The 19,458-nt window shown below is 50.5% G+C and overlaps 7 non-coding genes and 1 pseudogene across 7 annotated transcripts; 4 read left to right on the top strand and 4 right to left on the bottom strand.

Annotated features, from left to right (window-relative positions):
- Positions 1 to 4,699: 4,699 nt before the first annotated feature.
- On the top strand, positions 4,700 to 4,902 carry LOC129180644 (U2 spliceosomal RNA; annotated as a pseudogene).
- Positions 4,903 to 6,881: 1,979 nt separating this feature from the next.
- On the bottom strand, positions 6,882 to 7,045 carry LOC129180533 (U1 spliceosomal RNA). The gene has a single exon (XR_008570166.1). It is a non-coding gene; the product is annotated as a U1 spliceosomal RNA (small nuclear RNA).
- Positions 7,046 to 8,423: 1,378 nt separating this feature from the next.
- LOC129180584 (U2 spliceosomal RNA) lies at positions 8,424 to 8,614 on the top strand. Its single transcript, XR_008570212.1, has one exon. It is a non-coding gene; the product is annotated as a U2 spliceosomal RNA (small nuclear RNA).
- A 1,979-nt stretch (positions 8,615 to 10,593) lies between these two features.
- Positions 10,594 to 10,757, bottom strand: LOC129180675 (U1 spliceosomal RNA). Its single transcript, XR_008570271.1, has one exon. It is a non-coding gene; the product is annotated as a U1 spliceosomal RNA (small nuclear RNA).
- Positions 10,758 to 12,135: 1,378 nt separating this feature from the next.
- On the top strand, positions 12,136 to 12,326 carry LOC129180585 (U2 spliceosomal RNA). The gene has a single exon (XR_008570213.1). It is a non-coding gene; the product is annotated as a U2 spliceosomal RNA (small nuclear RNA).
- Positions 12,327 to 14,305: 1,979 nt separating this feature from the next.
- On the bottom strand, positions 14,306 to 14,469 carry LOC129180677 (U1 spliceosomal RNA). The gene has a single exon (XR_008570273.1). It is a non-coding gene; the product is annotated as a U1 spliceosomal RNA (small nuclear RNA).
- A 1,378-nt stretch (positions 14,470 to 15,847) lies between these two features.
- On the top strand, positions 15,848 to 16,038 carry LOC129180622 (U2 spliceosomal RNA). Its single transcript, XR_008570248.1, has one exon. It is a non-coding gene; the product is annotated as a U2 spliceosomal RNA (small nuclear RNA).
- A 1,979-nt stretch (positions 16,039 to 18,017) lies between these two features.
- On the bottom strand, positions 18,018 to 18,181 carry LOC129180678 (U1 spliceosomal RNA). The gene has a single exon (XR_008570274.1). It is a non-coding gene; the product is annotated as a U1 spliceosomal RNA (small nuclear RNA).
- Positions 18,182 to 19,458: the final 1,277 nt, after the last annotated feature.

A 19,458-nucleotide genomic window follows, 5' to 3' on the forward strand; every position in this document is an offset into this window, starting at 1 on the left:
GGGCCTGAAACATCTCCCATCGATGATAGTTCTGGGAGAAAACCGAGGCTACATACACTACCAGGGTCAGCCCAAGCTCTGCCGCAAGTGTGGAGAGCACGGGCACCTGGCAGAGGCATGTCAGCAGACTGTGTGTCGAAAATGTAGAGAAATTGGTCACACTTTTGAACAATGTACCAATGGCAGAAGGTGCAACCTCTGTGGAGATTCAAATCATCTCTTCAGAGACTGCCCAAAATCATTTGCCAACAAGCTGAAGGCTGGGAAAGGAAAACAAAATGAGGAAATAGGAGAGGAAAATGTGAGGGCCCAAAAGGCCTCTGAAACTGTTGAAAATTCAAATCTCCCGCCAAAACCTGTGATTGGAGGAGAGGAATCAGGTGAGGCGGGAGAGAGGGCGGAGCCTACAGAAGCCCAGGAAACCACGACTCAAAGTGGCCTGTTGCCAAGTGAGGGGTGCACTCACCTGGACAGCAGCCAAGAAATATCAGAGAGTGTGGAAGAAGACACCATTCCAAATGCCCAAAAGGCCAAAAGACTTGCTTCAGAGCTGTCTTCTGACTCCTCTCTATTATCAGAAAAGAGGGGAAGGCCAGAGGTCCTCTCAGACAGTTCTATGGAGGAGCCGCGGGTCTTCCCCTCAGGCTCACCAAATGAACTGTCCTTTTTAAATATCGTTTTGCAGTCAACCCCAAGGGCGAAAAGGACTTTGAATGATAGACTCCAGGAAAGACCGACACCCAGACGCCGACAGGGAAGGGAGCCCCTCCCCCTCCAGCCCTCACCAACTGGAGTGAAGGAGGAGCTTCATTCACAAGATATTTCTTAGTCACAGTTTAAATTTTAAGTTGTTTTTTTATTCATTTATTTATTTATTTATTTTTTTAGGCCCTTTTAGTTGTTTATTGGTTTTAAAAAAAAAAAAAAAAAAAAAAAAAAAAATCATACTTGTGACTCTCACCTTCTCCACCATCAATGTGAGAAGTGTGAAGTCGAAAGTTAGAGCTCAGAGTGTTTTATCCTTCCTTCAAACTTTTAAGTCAGATGTGTTTCTATTACAAGAATGTGGTTTACCCTTTTTAAAAAGCTACAAACAGTGGGAGGAAATGTGGCCACAAACATCCTTATGGAGCGGGTCAAATGAGAACAAAAATGACGGAGTCGCCATTTTAATCAACAACCCCCACGTTACGGTGAAGGGGAGCACCGTGGTGAGAGAGGGACGAGCACTATCAGCACACTTGACTTTTATGGGACAGGATTTTAACCTCTTAAATATTTATGGTTTTAACGAAAAAAATGAAAGGTATGATTTTTTAGAAAACTTGCAGTTCCACATGTTAGGCCGGGTACCTATAGTGGTGGGGGGGGATTTTAATTGCATTTTAAGCAGGAAAGACAGAAGGGGGGCGGGAGAAGATTTTAAAGTTGATAAAACATCGGTTTTATTACAAGCCATGAGTAGGGATTTCAAACTGCACGATTGTTATAAAGCCATGCATCCTAGAGAGGAGGGCTTCACCTGGTTCAGTGGCGACAGCACCAGAGCCTCTCGCATAGATTACATATTCACACGGGATTGGCCACCTACTGATGCTAGATTGACCCCTGTCTTTTTCTCTGATCACCTGATTCTCTCCTGCACTCTCTCACTCCCCTCGGGTGTGGTAGTGGGAAGAGGTCCGTGGAAACTGAATTGCTCCCTGCTGGAAGATCAAGACTTGGTCAGTCAGTACAGGGAGCGGTTCAAGGACTGGCAGACCCTTCAAGACTTGCATGTTTCACGAGCACAGTGGTGGGAAATGGTGAAGTTAAGGACCCGGCTTTTCTTTCAACAAGCAGGACGGAAAAAATCTTACAAAGAAAAAAGATACATGATAGGACTGCAAAAACGCTTACAACGTTATTTTAACTTAACACTAAAAGGGCTGAATTTCAAGGAAGAAATCAAGCAGGTAAAAAATGAAATGGCTACTCTAGCAAAAATCAAAAGTAAAGGTGTTATCTTAAGGAGCAAGGAAAAAGAAATAGAAGAAGGGGAAAAATGCACCCGCTATTTCTTTAAAAAAATCCTAAGCAAGCCAGGAGGTATTTTAAAATTACAAAATAAAGAAGGGCGCATAGTGGAAACAACAACTGAAATAAATGAAACAATAGAACGCTTTTATCAAGAACTCTATGCAACTAAAAATACAAAGCCTGAAGCTATTTTAGAAGTTTTAGGTTTTATTGAAAAATCAGTGAGCGAAAATGTGCTTTTAAAACAGGATTTTACTCTCAAAGAGTTAAATAAATGCGTCGTGGCTTTTAAGAAGGGGAAGTCCCCAGGTGAGGATGGGCTCCCCTTGGAATTTTATTTAACTTTTTGGGATATTTTAGCACCAGAGTTACTCGCTGTTTTTAAGGAATTTGAACAAAGTAGCCGACTACCTGACAGTTTTAGAGTAGGGATAGTGACACTCCTTTATAAGACAAAAGACAAGACCGATCTTAAAAATTGGAGACCTATTACCCTTTTAAACTGTGACTGCAAAATTTTTAGTAAACTTTTAGCGACACGTATGTCCATGTTTTTAGATGACTTGATTGACCCGGATCAAACCTGTGCCATCCCAGGGAGGAAGATCACAGACAGCCTCATGCTGATTCGTGACACCATCTGTCTTGCGAGAGACAGAAACATTCGGTTAGTAGTCCTAAATTTAGACTTTGAGAAAGCCTTTGATCGGGTCTCGCACCAGTACCTTTTCAGGGTACTGCAAAGAATGGGTTTTCCGGAAAGATTCGTAGCGTGGGTGGGACTGCTGTACCGGGATATTACCAGCAAATTTGTGGTAAACGGGAATCTGACAAAAGCAGTCCAAATTAACTGCGGTGTCCGTCAGGGATGCCCGTTATCTGCCCTCCTGTATGTTTTATGTATAGAACCTCTGGCACAGATTTTGAGAAGGGACAGATGGATTAAAGGGGCGACTATTCCAGGGGGACTCGTACCAAAATGTATTTTATATATGGACGATTTGAACATTTTATGCACGGATATTTTATCTGTTAAAAGAGCACTGGACCTGACTGACTTTTATGGACGGGCCTCTGGGTCAAAACTCAATAGAGAAAAGACCCAAGCCCAGTTTTATGGACCCTGGACGGAATCGGAGAAGACGGGACTTCCCCTGACTGTGACACAGACTGACCAAAAAATACTGGGAATTAAATTTGGCAAGGACGGGGGAGGTGAAACAAATTGGGGCGACGTGGTAGGGAAAGTTAGGCAAAGACTGGGGTTTTGGGGACTGAGACAGCTGACCCTGGAAGGAAAGGTTTTAATCATAAAAGCTGTGATTTTACCTTTGCTTTTATTGATCAGCTCTGTTTTTACCCCCAAAAGAAACGTTCTTTTAGACCTGGACCGAGCCATTTTTTACTTCCTTTGGGGCTCCAAGTGGGAGAGAGTGAGGAGAGAAGTCATGAAAAAATCAAAAGGAAAAGGAGGAAAAGGAGTGCCAGACCTCCAAATATTCCTTGGAGCGAGATACACGTCCCTACACCTGATGAGTGCGATGAGCCCATCCAGTAATCCCAAAACAAAAGCGCTGGCACGATACTGGATGGGCTCCTACTTAAGACGGCTCAAACTGATCCCCTTAGATCAAACTGTACCTGTTTCCTTTAATTTACCACCAGCATATGCTTTTATAAGGACCTTTTTAAGACATTTTAATCTGGAAAAAGAAACTTTTGACGTTTTAAAAAATCATCGCTCTGTCGTTTCTGTTGTGCAGGAGCGGGATCCAGTGAGTCCAGTGCGCGGGCTCGCACTTGGCGAGCCCACAGATGTTTGGCGCAACGTCAACCACCCGGCTCTCCCAAACAGACTCCGGGACCTGGCATGGATGGTGGCCCACGAGGTCCTCCCAGTCAGGTCCGTTATGCACTCCCGAGGAATGGCAGCAAACTCAACTTGTCCCCGACCGGGTTGTGGCGCCCCTGAGACGGTGAGGCATCTCCTCTGGGAGTGCAGTGCTGCCAGAGACCTGTGGGCGACAGCCGGCGACCTAAATTTCCCGGACTTGCCAGCAAGGGAGGTCCTAAACGCACAGCTCGTGCTCTATGGGGCGAGCCACCAGAAGTTAAACTGCAAGGAGTTTGAAAAGCAGTGGCTCGCCCTCGCCGCCATCAAAGACGCCATCTGGACCTCCCGCAACTTGCTGGTAAGGAGGCACAGACAGACCCCCCCCGTGGCTGTGATCCGAATGGCTGCAGCGACTCTGACAGCTGCAAGCGGCGGGCCAAGGACACAGTCACAAAGAAGAGTCGTCTGTGCCCACCCGGAGGTGGCACCCGGAGCTTCACAGCAAAGGTCTCGGCAGCGACGGCCTGGCTCTCCGGGAGAGGAAGGAGGGAGAAATGAAGAAGGATGAGGGCCTCGGGACGTCCTGGCAGCGTCCTGGAGAATTACTGTCTGGGAGAGTGGGGTGAACTCACTATTGATCAGGACTCACTGCACTCCTGTGCAACAGACGACACTGAAGCTTATTATGACTTTTTAAAATGGTCTGTACAAATTTTACACATTTTGCTGCCTGCAACACTTTTAATTTTACAGAATTTTTACTGATTTTATTTTTACTTAAATTATTGGTGTTGTAAATAATTGAATTTTAAAAGGCATCTTTAAAAAAATGTTTTGAAATGTAGTAAATTTTTTGTAACAGTGACAATAAACACGTTAAAAAAAAAAAAAAAAAATCTGTTCTTATCAGTTTAATATCTGATATGTCTCCTATCTGGGGACCAAATATTAAATTGCTTTTTGGGACAGGGAGCTGAGCTCGGGGCTTGCGCCGTCCGCTCCACGCATCGACCTGGTATTGCAGTATCTCCGGGAGCGGTGCACTTCTCCTTCTCATGTTGACAGCAAAGGCAGCTTCACGCAGGTCGTTTGACAGCATCCGGCATGTTTTGCCCGATACCGTGCGATGCTCACCAAAGACCAATGAAAGTGTTTACGTTTGGTGCCACCCGAGCAGGTGGCGGTACGCTGTGGAAAATATGCCCTGCGACAGTGTCTGCGCCCTCCGTGGACCCTCTTTGCCTTCCCAGCAGCATCAACACCTTACAAAGGGAGCACAATGCATAAAGCAGCGTGTTTTCCGGCCATGCCTCCTGCACTCTTCCACCGGCTCCTGATACTCGGGTCTCTTGCGCACTTCCCAGGGGCCAGCGGGTGTCGCAGTGATCGACAGCTGGGTGGAATCTGACAAAATGGTCTCGTCTGGTGGAAGCCTTCCGAGTTTCCTCGACAAACCAACCAAGTAAGGGACCGCGGCTTTCCGCCCTCTGTTTTGCTTCTCGCGGTCAGGTGTCGTGGCCCTTCCTTTGCTGGATTTGACATAGAGCCACTTTGGGATAGCCACAGGTGGTTAGAGCCTGTAAAATGCGTGTCTGCTCCTTCGGTTAGGGCTATTTTCTGCTCTGTTGTTTGCGGCTCTGACAGCTCCTAGCTTGGGTTCCAGTGTGCGAAGGCGGTACAAGTGTAGGAACGGGCCAGCGCGGGTAGGTTTACCGTAGACCTCAATGTTGAGGCTTCCATCCATCCCCGGCCGCACTTCACAGTCCGAAGATTGGCAAACCCGCGTGTCATCCACACATCGGAAGCAGTGGCTGTCTTTAGTTCCTGTGCAGGATCCCCGTAGTTTTCTTTCCACGTCTTCCATGTACACGATAGCCACAATGGCTGAGAGCGGTGAGCCCACGGCAGAGCCATGTCTTGGCCTGTAGAAACACATACGGAATTGCAAGCATGTGCCCTTAAGGCACATTTGCAGGAAATCATATACTTGCTCTGGAGTGAGGTTGCTTGTGTCTTGGAGGCTGGAGTGCTACTGTTGCCCTTCTTCTGCCAGTGTCTATTGCTGCAGTGGTGGAGATAGGTGTAAACGGGGAGGTGATGTCGACTCATACCAGGGTCTCTTCCGGAGATAACCTGAGGGTCTGAATCTCATTAGTGAAGTCTGTGGAACTGTGGACATGGGGTGGGGTACTGCCAAGCAGTGGGGCCAGAATGGTGGCTGGGTATTTGGCAATACTGACCGTGGAAGAGTCGAATCTGCTGGCAACAGGCCTGAGTGGACCTCCCGCCTTGTGAATTTTGGGCAGTCCGTAAATGCAAGGTGTGACTTCTCCGGGATGCAGGCGGTAGGTAGCACGTGTGACACTCTACACCGTCCTCTTTTTTCCCGGCCTCTGAAGACATTCCGTGATCTTCTTGTATTCACCGGTGGGATTGCTCTTCGGTCGTTCGTGTTCAGTGTCGTCACCGAGCAGAGCCGTTAGGTTGGCCTTGCGAGCTGCGGTTTTGAGGATGACTCTGCATCTTCCCTTGTCTCCTGGTAAGCTCGCCGTGTCATGGTTCTTCTTCAAGGGTCTCGCTGCTTTCCTTACTTTCCTTCCTTCCTCCAAGACAGGAAGATCGGAAGCAGTTACCATGGCGCTGGGAAGGCTGCTGACGAGAACGACAGCAATTTGATCTGCTTCGGCTTCAGGTCGATGGTTGTTTCCGACGACCGAATTGGTTGCTGTGTTGAGGTCCACTGTGGGGAGCGGTTCCGGTGTGCCGGTAAAGTTGAGTTCACTTGGCCGACACAGCTTTCTCTGTCCGGGTGAGAATGCTACTGGAGAAATTCTTATTTCACTTTTCCCGCCTGAGTGCAGGCGAGCCTTATTGCTGGGTGGTTGTCATCCGTGGTCGTACAGACCTTCCCAGTAGGCGTTGGAAGTTCTGGGCTCGTCATTCCCCGCTCTTGCGCAAACGGGGATGTGGCCGCAAGCCCAGAAGCTTTGCGCAAGACTGCACCTGCAAGTTGTTTTAAACACGCCATCAGGGGAGAGCGCGAACGCAGTCCCCCACTATCGCAAATTATGCAGTCGAGATTCCCACATTTGGGGAATTCGCAGGGGTCAGCTCAACCCATGTGCAATGGCTGAGCCTCGCCCTGGGTGAACCACCTTCTTGATCATGGTATCTCCCCTGCCAGGTAAGTATGAGTTGGACGAGTCTCACTCAGACGAGACTCTCACACACGCAGCATGCTAAGTGGTGGTGTCATCGGCTGCTTCACAACAAACACACGCACTGGACCTGTGTCCAAGTTCAGCATCTGCCCTTGCGCTCGACGGACGCCACACGTTCGGAGGCACCTCCTACAGCCACGACCGGCCTTGTGATTTTGGACGCTCTGGCCTTCTGGACACTTCCCGGTGGCGTCTCGCCTTCACATCTTTCCCCTGACGCCGCCGTCTCTGCGGTCCAAATGTCAGAAAGTAGAGCAAAAGTGAAGGGCAACAGACAAAGGAAATGTGACATTGTTGTTACCAGAGTTGTTACTTCATTAGCCAGAAGTTTGAGTGCCGCAGCTAGTTTCCACGCAATCTTCTGACGCCGGAGCAATGCATTATGGGAATGCGTTCTGTATTATGCCGCGTCGGCGCTCTCCCGCGATCACATGCACAAGCCAAATGACACTGAAATACTTTTGTAGTTGCTCATACTGGCGATAGGATTAATAAGGACAGTACTCTCGTTATGTCAAAGAGTGAGGCTGTGTTGCACATTCCACTCTTGTGGCTTCATGCTGAGCAAAGACAGCGACAGCAAGTGGCATAGTCCAGTTGCTGCAGGCATTCCACGGGGAGACTGGAGTACTGAGTCCACATCACTGTTTCAAACATATTCACATTGGACTGTGGCCTCCATTGTGTGCTTACCGAGGACTATTCTGATGTGGCTGAGTAAAATCAGTTTATTGCCGCTTCATGCATAGACCGACGTGCACCGCATGAGCTTCAATAACGAATGGGTCACGAAACACTGGTTTGATATTATGGCTGCAAAACAACACAGGTGCATCTTTTTATTGTTTACAATGTGCGCGCGGGGTTGTCGTTTGGCATCAAAAGTCTTTGGTTCGTTATCTTTCGTGCTTCCAAATAAGTCTCGGAAACGATAGCTCAATTTCAACAGTTGAATGCACCAGGAAGAATGATACACAGCTGCGGGGACTCGTCTTCTAAGCGGGTGCAGGAGCAAGTCCGAGGCACTTCTGGTCAGACGTCTTTTACCTAGCTTTTACCTCCTGTCCTATGCCTCTATGTGTGCCCCGGTGGTCTTAGCTGCTTGGAGCCGCTCGATAATGAGTGTGCAAAAGGGTGTGGAAAAGAAAAGCCAAGGCCGAGTGAAAAGATACAGCGAGTCCACAAGTCTGCTCCGGTCACACTATCTAACATGTGCCAAGAGAGGCGCCTATATGTAACTACATCTAACAGCGTGTTGACGTTTGAGGTCGTCGTGAGTCAGTGTGTGCAACCGGGACTTTAGCTTGTTTTGTCAGAAATGACATGCTCCCCTCTGAGCTTTCAATGCTATCGCTTCTCGGCCTTTTGGCTAAGATCAAGTGTAGTATCTGTTCTTATCAGTTTAATATCTGATATGTCTCCTATCTGGGGACCAAATATTAAATTGCTTTTTGGGACAGGGAGCTGAGCTCGGGGCTTGCGCCGTCCGCTCCACGCATCGACCTGGTATTGCAGTATCTCCGGGAGCGGTGCACTTCTCCTTCTCATGTTGACAGCAAAGGCAGCTTCACGCAGGTCGTTTGACAGCATCCGGCATGTTTTGCCCGATACCGTGCGATGCTCACCAAAGACCAATGAAAGTGTTTACGTTTGGTGCCACCCGAGCAGGTGGCGGTACGCTGTGGAAAATATGCCCTGCGACAGTGTCTGCGCCCTCCGTGGACCCTCTTTGCCTTCCCAGCAGCATCAACACCTTACAAAGGGAGCACAATGCATAAAGCAGCGTGTTCTCCGGCCATGCCTCCTGCACTCTTCCACCGGCTCCTGATACTCGGGTCTCTTGCGCACTTCCCAGGGGCCAGCGGGTGTCGCAGTGATCGACAGCTGGGTGGAATCTGACAAAATGGTCTCGTCTGGTGGAAGCCTTCCGAGTTTCCTCGACAAACCAACCAAGTAAGGGACCGCGGCTTTCCGCCCTCTGTTTTGCTTCTCGCGGTCAGGTGTCGTGGCCCTTCCTTTGCTGGATTTGACATAGAGCCACTTTGGGATAGCCACAGGTGGTTAGAGCCTGTAAAATGCGTGTCTGCTCCTTCGGTTAGGGCTATTTTCTGCTCTGTTGTTTGCGGCTCTGACAGCTCCTAGCTTGGGTTCCAGTGTGCGAAGGCGGTACAAGTGTAGGAACGGGCCAGCGCGGGTAGGTTTACCGTAGACCTCAATGTTGAGGCTTCCATCCATCCCCGGCCGCACTTCACAGTCCGAAGATTGGCAAACCCGCGTGTCATCCACACATCGGAAGCAGTGGCTGTCTTTAGTTCCTGTGCAGGATCCCCGTAGTTTTCTTTCCACGTCTTCCATGTACACGATAGCCACAATGGCTGAGAGCGGTGAGCCCACGGCAGAGCCATGTCTTGGCCTGTAGAAACACATACGGAATTGCAAGCATGTGCCCTTAAGGCACATTTGCAGGAAATCATATACTTGCTCTGGAGTGAGGTTGCTTGTGTCTTGGAGGCTGGAGTGCTACTGTTGCCCTTCTTCTGCCAGTGTCTATTGCTGCAGTGGTGGAGATAGGTGTAAACGGGGAGGTGATGTCGACTCATACCAGGGTCTCTTCCGGAGATAACCTGAGGGTCTGAATCTCATTAGTGAAGTCTGTGGAGCTGTGGACATGGGGTGGGGTACTGCCAAGCAGTGGGGCCAGAATGGTGGCTGGGTATTTGGCAATACTGACCGTGGAAGAGTCGAATCTGCTGGCAACAGGCCTGAGTGGACCTCCCGCCTTGTGAATTTTGGGCAGTCCGTAAATGCAAGGTGTGACTTCTCCGGGATGCAGGCGGTAGGTAGCACGTGTGACACTCTACACCGTCCTCTTTTTTCCCGGCCTCTGAAGACATTCCGTGATCTTCTTGTATTCACCGGTGGGATTGCTCTTCAGTCGTTCGTGTTCAGTGTCGTCACCGAGCAGAGCCGTTAGGTTGGCCTTGCGAGCTGCGGTTTTGAGGATGACTCTGCATCTTCCCTTGTCTCCTGGTAAGCTCGCCGTGTCATGGTTCTTCTTCAAGGGTCTCGCTGCTTTCCTTACTTTCCTTCCTTCCTCCAAGACAGGAAGATCGGAAGCAGTTACCATGGCGCTGGGAAGGCTGCTGACGAGAACGACAGCAATTTGATCTGCTTCGGCTTCAGGTCGATGGTTGTTTCCGACGACCGAATTGGTTGCTGTGTTGAGGTCCACTGTGGGGAGCGGTTCCGGTGTGCCGGTAAAGTTGAGTTCACTTGGCCGACACAGCTTTCTCTGTCCGGGTGAGAATGCTACTGGAGAAATTCTTATTTCACTTTTCCCGCCTGAGTGCAGGCGAGCCTTATTGCTGGGTGGTTGTCATCCGTGGTCGTACAGACCTTCCCAGTAGGCGTTGGAAGTTCTGGGCTCGTCATTCCCCGCTCTTGCGCAAACGGGGATGTGGCCGCAAGCCCAGAAGCTTTGCGCAAGACTGCACCTGCAAGTTGTTTTAAACACGCCATCAGGGGAGAGCGCGAACGCAGTCCCCCACTATCACAAATTATGCAGTCGAGATTCCCACATTTGGGGAATTCGCAGGGGTCAGCTCAACCCATGTGCAATGGCTGAGCCTCGCCCTGGGTGAACCACCTTCTTGATCATGGTATCTCCCCTGCCAGGTAAGTATGAGTTGGACGAGTCTCACTCAGACGAGACTCTCACACACGCAGCATGCTAAGTGGTGGTGTCATCGGCTGCTTCACAACAAACACACGCACTGGACCTGTGTCCAAGTTCAGCATCTGCCCTTGCGCTCGACGGACGCCACACGTTCGGAGGCACCTCCTACAGCCACGACCGGCCTTGTGATTTTGGACGCTCTGGCCTTCTGGACACTTCCCGGTGGCGTCTCGCCTTCACATCTTTCCCCTGACGCCGCCGTCTCTGCGGTCCAAATGTCAGAAAGTAGAGCAAAAGTGAAGGGCAACAGACAAAGGAAATGTGACATTGTTGTTACCAGAGTTGTTACTTCATTAGCCAGAAGTTTGAGTGCCGCAGCTAGTTTCCACGCAATCTTCTGACGCCGGAGCAATGCATTATGGGAATGCGTTCTGTATTATGCCGCGTCGGCGCTCTCCCGCGATCACATGCACAAGCCAAATGACACTGAAATACTTTTGTAGTTGCTCATACTGGCGATAGGATTAATAAGGACAGTACTCTCGTTATGTCAAAGAGTGAGGCTGTGTTGCACATTCCACTCTTGTGGCTTCATGCTGAGCAAAGACAGCGACAGCAAGTGGCATAGTCCAGTTGCTGCAGGCATTCCACGGGGAGACTGGAGTACTGAGTCCACGTCACTGTTTCAAACATATTCACATTGGACTGTGGCCTCCATTGTGTGCTTACCGAGGACTATTCTGATGTGGCTGAGTAAAATCAGTTTATTGCCGCTTCATGCATAGACCGACGTGCACCGCATGAGCTTCAATAACGAATGGGTCACGAAACACTGGTTTGATATTATGGCTGCAAAACAACACAGGTGCATCTTTTTATTGTTTACAATGTGCGCGCGGGGTTGTCGTTTGGCATCAAAAGTCTTTGGTTCGTTATCTTTCGTGCTTCCAAATAAGTCTCGGAAACGATAGCTCAATTTCAACAGTTGAATGCACCAGGAAGAATGATACACAGCTACGGGGACTCGTCTTCTAAGCGGGTGCAGGAGCAAGTCCGAGGCACTTCTGGTCAGACGTCTTTTACCTAGCTTTTACCTCCTGTCCTATGCCTCTATGTGTGCCCCGGTGGTCTTAGCTGCTTGGAGCCGCTCGATAATGAGTGTGCAAAAGGGTGTGGAAAAGAAAAGCCAAGGCCGAGTGAAAAGATACAGCGAGTCCACAAGTCTGCTCCGGTCACACTATCTAACATGTGCCAAGAGAGGCGCCTATATGTAACTACATCTAACAGCGTGTTGACGTTTGAGGTCGTCGTGAGTCAGTGTGTGCAACCGGGACTTTAGCTTGTTTTGTCAGAAATGACATGCTCCCCTCTGAGCTTTCAATGCTATCGCTTCTCGGCCTTTTGGCTAAGATCAAGTGTAGTATCTGTTCTTATCAGTTTAATATCTGATATGTCTCCTATCTGGGGACCAAATATTAAATTGCTTTTTGGGACAGGGAGCTGAGCTCGGGGCTTGCGCCGTCCGCTCCACGCATCGACCTGGTATTGCAGTATCTCCGGGAGCGGTGCACTTCTCCTTCTCATGTTGACAGCAAAGGCAGCTTCACGCAGGTCGTTTGACAGCATCCGGCATGTTTTGCCCGATACCGTGCGATGCTCACCAAAGACCAATGAAAGTGTTTACGTTTGGTGCCACCCGAGCAGGTGGCGGTACGCTGTGGAAAATATGCCCTGCGACAGTGTCTGCGCCCTCCGTGGACCCTCTTTGCCTTCCCAGCAGCATCAACACCTTACAAAGGGAGCACAATGCATAAAGCAGCGTGTTCTCCGGCCATGCCTCCTGCACTCTTCCACCGGCTCCTGATACTCGGGTCTCTTGCGCACTTCCCAGGGGCCAGCGGGTGTCGCAGTGATCGACAGCTGGGTGGAATCTGACAAAATGGTCTCGTCTGGTGGAAGCCTTCCGAGTTTCCTCGACAAACCAACCAAGTAAGGGACCGCGGCTTTCCGCCCTCTGTTTTGCTTCTCGCGGTCAGGTGTCGTGGCCCTTCCTTTGCTGGATTTGACATAGAGCCACTTTGGGATAGCCACAGGTGGTTAGAGCCTGTAAAATGCGTGTCTGCTCCTTCGGTTAGGGCTATTTTCTGCTCTGTTGTTTGCGGCTCTGACAGCTCCTAGCTTGGGTTCCAGTGTGCGAAGGCGGTACAAGCGTAGGAACGGGCCAGCGCGGGTAGGTTTACCGTAGACCTCAATGTTGAGGCTTCCATCCATCCCCGGCCGCACTTCACAGTCCGAAGATTGGCAAACCCGCGTGTCATCCACACATCGGAAGCAGTGGCTGTCTTTAGTTCCTGTGCAGGATCCCCGTAGTTTTCTTTCCACGTCTTCCATGTACACGATAGCCACAACGGCTGAGAGCGGTGAGCCCACGGCAGAGCCATGTCTTGGCCTGTAGAAACACATACGGAATTGCAAGCATGTGCCCTTAAGGCACATTTGCAGGAAATCATATACTTGCTCTGGAGTGAGGTTGCTTGTGTCTTGGAGGCTGGAGTGCTACTGTTGCCCTTCTTCTGCCAGTGTCTATTGCTGCAGTGGTGGAGATAGGTGTAAACGGGGAGGTGATGTCGACTCATACCAGGGTCTCTTCCGGAGATAACCTGAGGGTCTGAATCTCATTAGTGAAGTCTGTGGAGCTGTGGACATGGGGTGGGGTACTGCCAAGCAGTGGGGCCAGAATGGTGGCTGGGTATTTGGCAATACTGACCGTGGAAGAGTCGAATCTGCTGGCAACAGGCCTGAGTGGACCTCCCGCCTTGTGAATTTTGGGCAGTCCGTAAATGCAAGGTGTGACTTCTCCGGGATGCAGGCGGTAGGTAGCACGTGTGACACTCTACACCGTCCTCTTTTTTCCCGGCCTCTGAAGACATTCCGTGATCTTCTTGTATTCACCGGTGGGATTGCTCTTCAGTCGTTCGTGTTCAGTGTCGTCACCGAGCAGAGCCGTTAGGTTGGCCTTGCGAGCTGCGGTTTTGAGGATGACTCTGCATCTTCCCTTGTCTCCTGGTAAGCTCGCCGTGTCATGGTTCTTCTTCAAGGGTCTCGCTGCTTTCCTTACTTTCCTTCCTTCCTCCAAGACAGGAAGATCGGAAGCAGTTACCATGGCGCTGGGAAGGCTGCTGACGAGAACGACAGCAATTTGATCTGCTTCGGCTTCAGGTCGATGGTTGTTTCCGACGACCGAATTGGTTGCTGTGTTGAGGTCCACTGTGGGGAGCGGTTCCGGTGTGCCGGTAAAGTTGAGTTCACTTGGCCGACACAGCTTTCTCTGTCCGGGTGAGAATGCTACTGGAGAAATTCTTATTTCACTTTTCCCGCCTGAGTGCAGGCGAGCCTTATTGCTGGGTGGTTGTCATCCGTGGTCGTACAGACCTTCCCAGTAGGCGTTGGAAGTTCTGGGCTCGTCATTCCCCGCTCTTGCGCAAACGGGGATGTGGCCGCAAGCCCAGAAGCTTTGCGCAAGACTGCACCTGCAAGTTGTTTTAAACACGCCATCAGGGGAGAGCGCGAACGCAGTCCCCCACTATCACAAATTATGCAGTCGAGATTCCCACATTTGGGGAATTCGCAGGGGTCAGCTCAACCCATGTGCAATGGCTGAGCCTCGCCCTGGGTGAACCACCTTCTTGATCATGGTATCTCCCCTGCCAGGTAAGTATGAGTTGGACGAGTCTCACTCAGACGAGACTCTCACACACGCAGCATGCTAAGTGGTGGTGTCATCGGCTGCTTCACAACAAACACACGCACTGGACCTGTGTCCAAGTTCAGCATCTGCCCTTGCGCTCGACGGACGCCACACGTTCGGAGGCACCTCCTACAGCCACGACCGGCCTTGTGATTTTGGACGCTCTGGCCTTCTGGACACTTCCCGGTGGCGTCTCGCCTTCACATCTTTCCCCTGACGCCGCCGTCTCTGCGGTCCAAATGTCAGAAAGTAGAGCAAAAGTGAAGGGCAACAGACAAAGGAAATGTGACATTGTTGTTACCAGAGTTGTTACTTCATTAGCCAGAAGTTTGAGTGCCGCAGCTAGTTTCCACGCAATCTTCTGACGCCGGAGCAATGCATTATGGGAATGCGTTCTGTATTATGCCGCGTCGGCGCTCTCCCGCGATCACATGCACAAGCCAAATGACACTGAAATACTTTTGTAGTTGCTCATACTGGCGATAGGATTAATAAGGACAGTACTCTCGTTATGTCAAAGAGTGAGGCTGTGTTGCACATTCCACTCTTGTGGCTTCATGCTGAGCAAAGACAGCGACAGCAAGTGGCATAGTCCAGTTGCTGCAGGCATTCCACGGGGAGACTGGAGTACTGAGTCCACGTCACTGTTTCAAACATATTCACATTGGACTGTGGCCTCCATTGTGTGCTTACCGAGGACTATTCTGATGTGGCTGAGTAAAATCAGTTTATTGCCGCTTCATGCATAGACCGACGTGCACCGCATGAGCTTCAATAACGAATGGGTCACGAAACACTGGTTTGATATTATGGCTGCAAAACAACACAGGTGCATCTTTTTATTGTTTACAATGTGCGCGCGGGGTTGTCGTTTGGCATCAAAAGTCTTTGGTTCGTTATCTTTCGTGCTTCCAAATAAGTCTCGGAAACGATAGCTCAATTTCAACAGTTGAATGCACCAGGAAGAATGATACACAGCTACGGGGACTCGTCTTCTAAGCGGGTGCAGGAGCAAGTCCGAGGCACTTCTGGTCAGACGTCTTTTACCTAGCTTTTACCTCCTGTCCTATGCCTCTATGTGTGCCCCGGTGGTCTTAGCTGCTTGGAGCCGCTCGATAATGAGTGTGCAAAAGGGTGTGGAAAAGAAAAGCCAAGGCCGAGTGAAAAGATACAGCGAGTCCACAAGTCTGCTCCGGTCACACTATCTAACATGTGCCAAGAGAGGCGCCTATATGTAACTACATCTAACAGCGTGTTGACGTTTGAGGTCGTCGTGAGTCAGTGTGTGCAACCGGGACTTTAGCTTGTTTTGTCAGAAATGACATGCTCCCCTCTGAGCTTTCAATGCTATCGCTTCTCGGCCTTTTGGCTAAGATCAAGTGTAGTATCTGTTCTTATCAGTTTAATATCTGATATGTCTCCTATCTGGGGACCAAATATTAAATTGCTTTTTGGGACAGGGAGCTGAGCTCGGGGCTTGCGCCGTCCGCTCCACGCATTGACCTGGTATTGCAGTATCTCCGGGAGCGGTGCACTTCTCCTTCTCATGTTGACAGCAAAGGCAGCTTCACGCAGGTCGTTTGACAGCATCCGGCATGTTTTGCCCGATACCGTGCGATGCTCACCAAAGACCAATGAAAGTGTTTACGTTTGGTGCCACCCGAGCAGGTGGCGGTACGCTGTGGAAAATATGCCCTGCGACAGTGTCTGCGCCCTCCGTGGACCCTCTTTGCCTTCCCAGCAGCATCAACACCTTACAAAGGGAGCACAATGCATAAAGCAGCGTGTTCTCCGGCCATGCCTCCTGCACTCTTCCACCGGCTCCTGATACTCGGGTCTCTTGCGCACTTCCCAGGGGCCAGCGGGTGTCGCAGTGATCGACAGCTGGGTGGAATCTGACAAAATGGTCTCGTCTGGTGGAAGCCTTCCGAGTTTCCTCGACAAACCAACCAAGTAAGGGACCGCGGCTTTCCGCCCTCTGTTTTGCTTCTCGCGGTCAGGTGTCGTGGCCCTTCCTTTGCTGGATTTGACATAGAGCCACTTTGGGATAGCCACAGGTGGTTAGAGCCTGTAAAATGCGTGTCTGCTCCTTCGGTTAGGGCTATTTTCTGCTCTGTTGTTTGCGGCTCTGACAGCTCCTAGCTTGGGTTCCAGTGTGCGAAGGCGGTACAAGCGTAGGAACGGGCCAGCGCGGGTAGGTTTACCGTAGACCTCAATGTTGAGGCTTCCATCCATCCCCGGCCGCACTTCACAGTCCGAAGATTGGCAAACCCGCGTGTCATCCACACATCGGAAGCAGTGGCTGTCTTTAGTTCCTGTGCAGGATCCCCGTAGTTTTCTTTCCACGTCTTCCATGTACACGATAGCCACAACGGCTGAGAGCGGTGAGCCCACGGCAGAGCCATGTCTTGGCCTGTAGAAACACATACGGAATTGCAAGCATGTGCCCTTAAGGCACATTTGCAGGAAATCATATACTTGCTCTGGAGTGAGGTTGCTTGTGTCTTGGAGGCTGGAGTGCTACTGTTGCCCTTCTTCTGCCAGTGTCTATTGCTGCAGTGGTGGAGATAGGTGTAAACGGGGAGGTGATGTCGACTCATACCAGGGTCTCTTCCGGAGATAACCTGAGGGTCTGAATCTCATTAGTGAAGTCTGTGGAGCTGTGGACATGGGGTGGGGTACTGCCAAGCAGTGGGGCCAGAATGGTGGCTGGGTATTTGGCAATACTGACCGTGGAAGAGTCGAATCTGCTGGCAACAGGCCTGAGTGGACCTCCCGCCTTGTGAATTTTGGGCAGTCCGTAAATGCAAGGTGTGACTTCTCCGGGATGCAGGCGGTAGGTAGCACGTGTGACACTCTACACCGTCCTCTTTTTTCCCGGCCTCTGAAGACATTCCGTGATCTTCTTGTATTCACCGGTGGGATTGCTCTTCGGTCGTTCGTGTTCAGTGTCGTCACCGAGCAGAGCCGTTAGGTTGGCCTTGCGAGCTGCGGTTTTGAGGATGACTCTGCATCTTCCCTTGTCTCCTGGTAAGCTCGCCGTGTCATGGTTCTTCTTCAAGGGTCTCGCTGCTTTCCTTACTTTCCTTCCTTCCTCCAAGACAGGAAGATCGGAAGCAGTTACCATGGCGCTGGGAAGGCTGCTGACGAGAACGACAGCAATTTGATCTGCTTCGGCTTCAGGTCGATGGTTGTTTCCGACGACCGAATTGGTTGCTGTGTTGAGGTCCACTGTGGGGAGCGGTTCCGGTGTGCCGGTAAAGTTGAGTTCACTTGGCCGACACAGCTTTCTCTGTCCGGGTGAGAATGCTACTGGAGAAATTCTTATTTCACTTTTCCCGCCTGAGTGCAGGCGAGCCTTATTGCTGGGTGGTTGTCATCCGTGGTCGTACAGACCTTCCCAGTAGGCGTTGGAAGTTCTGGGCTCGTCATTCCCCGCTCTTGCGCAAACGGGGATGTGGCCGCAAGCCCAGAAGCTTTGCGCAAGACTGCACCTGCAAGTTGTTTTAAACACGCCATCAGGGGAGAGCGCGAACGCAGTCCCCCACTATCACAAATTATGCAGTCGAGATTCCCACATTTGGGGAATTCGCAGGGGTCAGCTCAACCCATGTGCAATGGCTGAGCCTCGCCCTGGGTGAACCACCTTCTTGATCATGGTATCTCCCCTGCCAGGTAAGTATGAGTTGGACGAGTCTCACTCAGACGAGACTCTCACACACGCAGCATGCTAAGTGGTGGTGTCATCGGCTGCTTCACAACAAACACACGCACTGGACCTGTGTCCAAGTTCAGCATCTGCCCTTGCGCTCGACGGACGCCACACGTTCGGAGGCACCTCCTACAGCCACGACCGGCCTTGTGATTTTGGACGCTCTGGCCTTCTGGACACTTCCCGGTGGCGTCTCGCCTTCACATCTTTCCCCTGACGCCGCCGTCTCTGCGGTCCAAATGTCAGAAAGTAGAGCAAAAGTGAAGGGCAACAGACAAAGGAAATGTGACATTGTTGTTACCAGAGTTGTTACTTCATTAGCCAGAAGTTTGAGTGCCGCAGCTAGTTTCCACGCAATCTTCTGACGCCGGAGCAATGCATTATGGGAATGCGTTCTGTATTATGCCGCGTCGGCGCTCTCCCGCGATCACATGCACAAGCCAAATGACACTGAAATACTTTTGTAGTTGCTCATACTGGCGATAGGATTAATAAGGACAGTACTCTCGTTATGTCAAAGAGTGAGGCTGTGTTGCACATTCCACTCTTGTGGCTTCATGCTGAGCAAAGACAGCGACAGCAAGTGGCATAGTCCAGTTGCTGCAGGCATTCCACGGGGAGACTGGAGTACTGAGTCCACGTCACTGTTTCAAACATATTCACATTGGACTGTGGCCTCCATTGTGTGCTTACCGAGGACTATTCTGATGTGGCTGAGTAAAATCAGTTTATTGCCGCTTCATGCATAGACCGACGTGCACCGCATGAGCTTCAATAACGAATGGGTCACGAAACACTGGTTTGATATTATGGCTGCAAAACAACACAGGTGCATCTTTTTATTGTTTACAATGTGCGCGCGGGGTTGTCGTTTGGCATCAAAAGTCTTTGGTTCGTTATCTTTCGTGCTTCCAAATAAGTCTCGGAAACGATAGCTCAATTTCAACAGTTGAATGCACCAGGAAGAATGATACACAGCTACGGGGACTCGTCTTCTAAGCGGGTGCAGGAGCAAGTCCGAGGCACTTCTGGTCAGACGTCTTTTACCTAGCTTTTACCTCCTGTCCTATGCCTCTATGTGTGCCCCGGTGGTCTTAGCTGCTTGGAGCCGCTCGATAATGAGTGTGCAAAAGGGTGTGGAAAAGAAAAGCCAAGGCCGAGTGAAAAGATACAGCGAGTCCACAAGTCTGCTCCGGTCACACTATCTAACATGTGCCAAGAGAGGCGCCTATATGTAACTACATCTAA

Source organism: Dunckerocampus dactyliophorus, chromosome 4 (assembly GCF_027744805.1).
Source record: "Dunckerocampus dactyliophorus isolate RoL2022-P2 chromosome 4, RoL_Ddac_1.1, whole genome shotgun sequence".
Lineage (NCBI taxonomy): Eukaryota > Metazoa > Chordata > Actinopteri > Syngnathiformes > Syngnathidae > Dunckerocampus > Dunckerocampus dactyliophorus.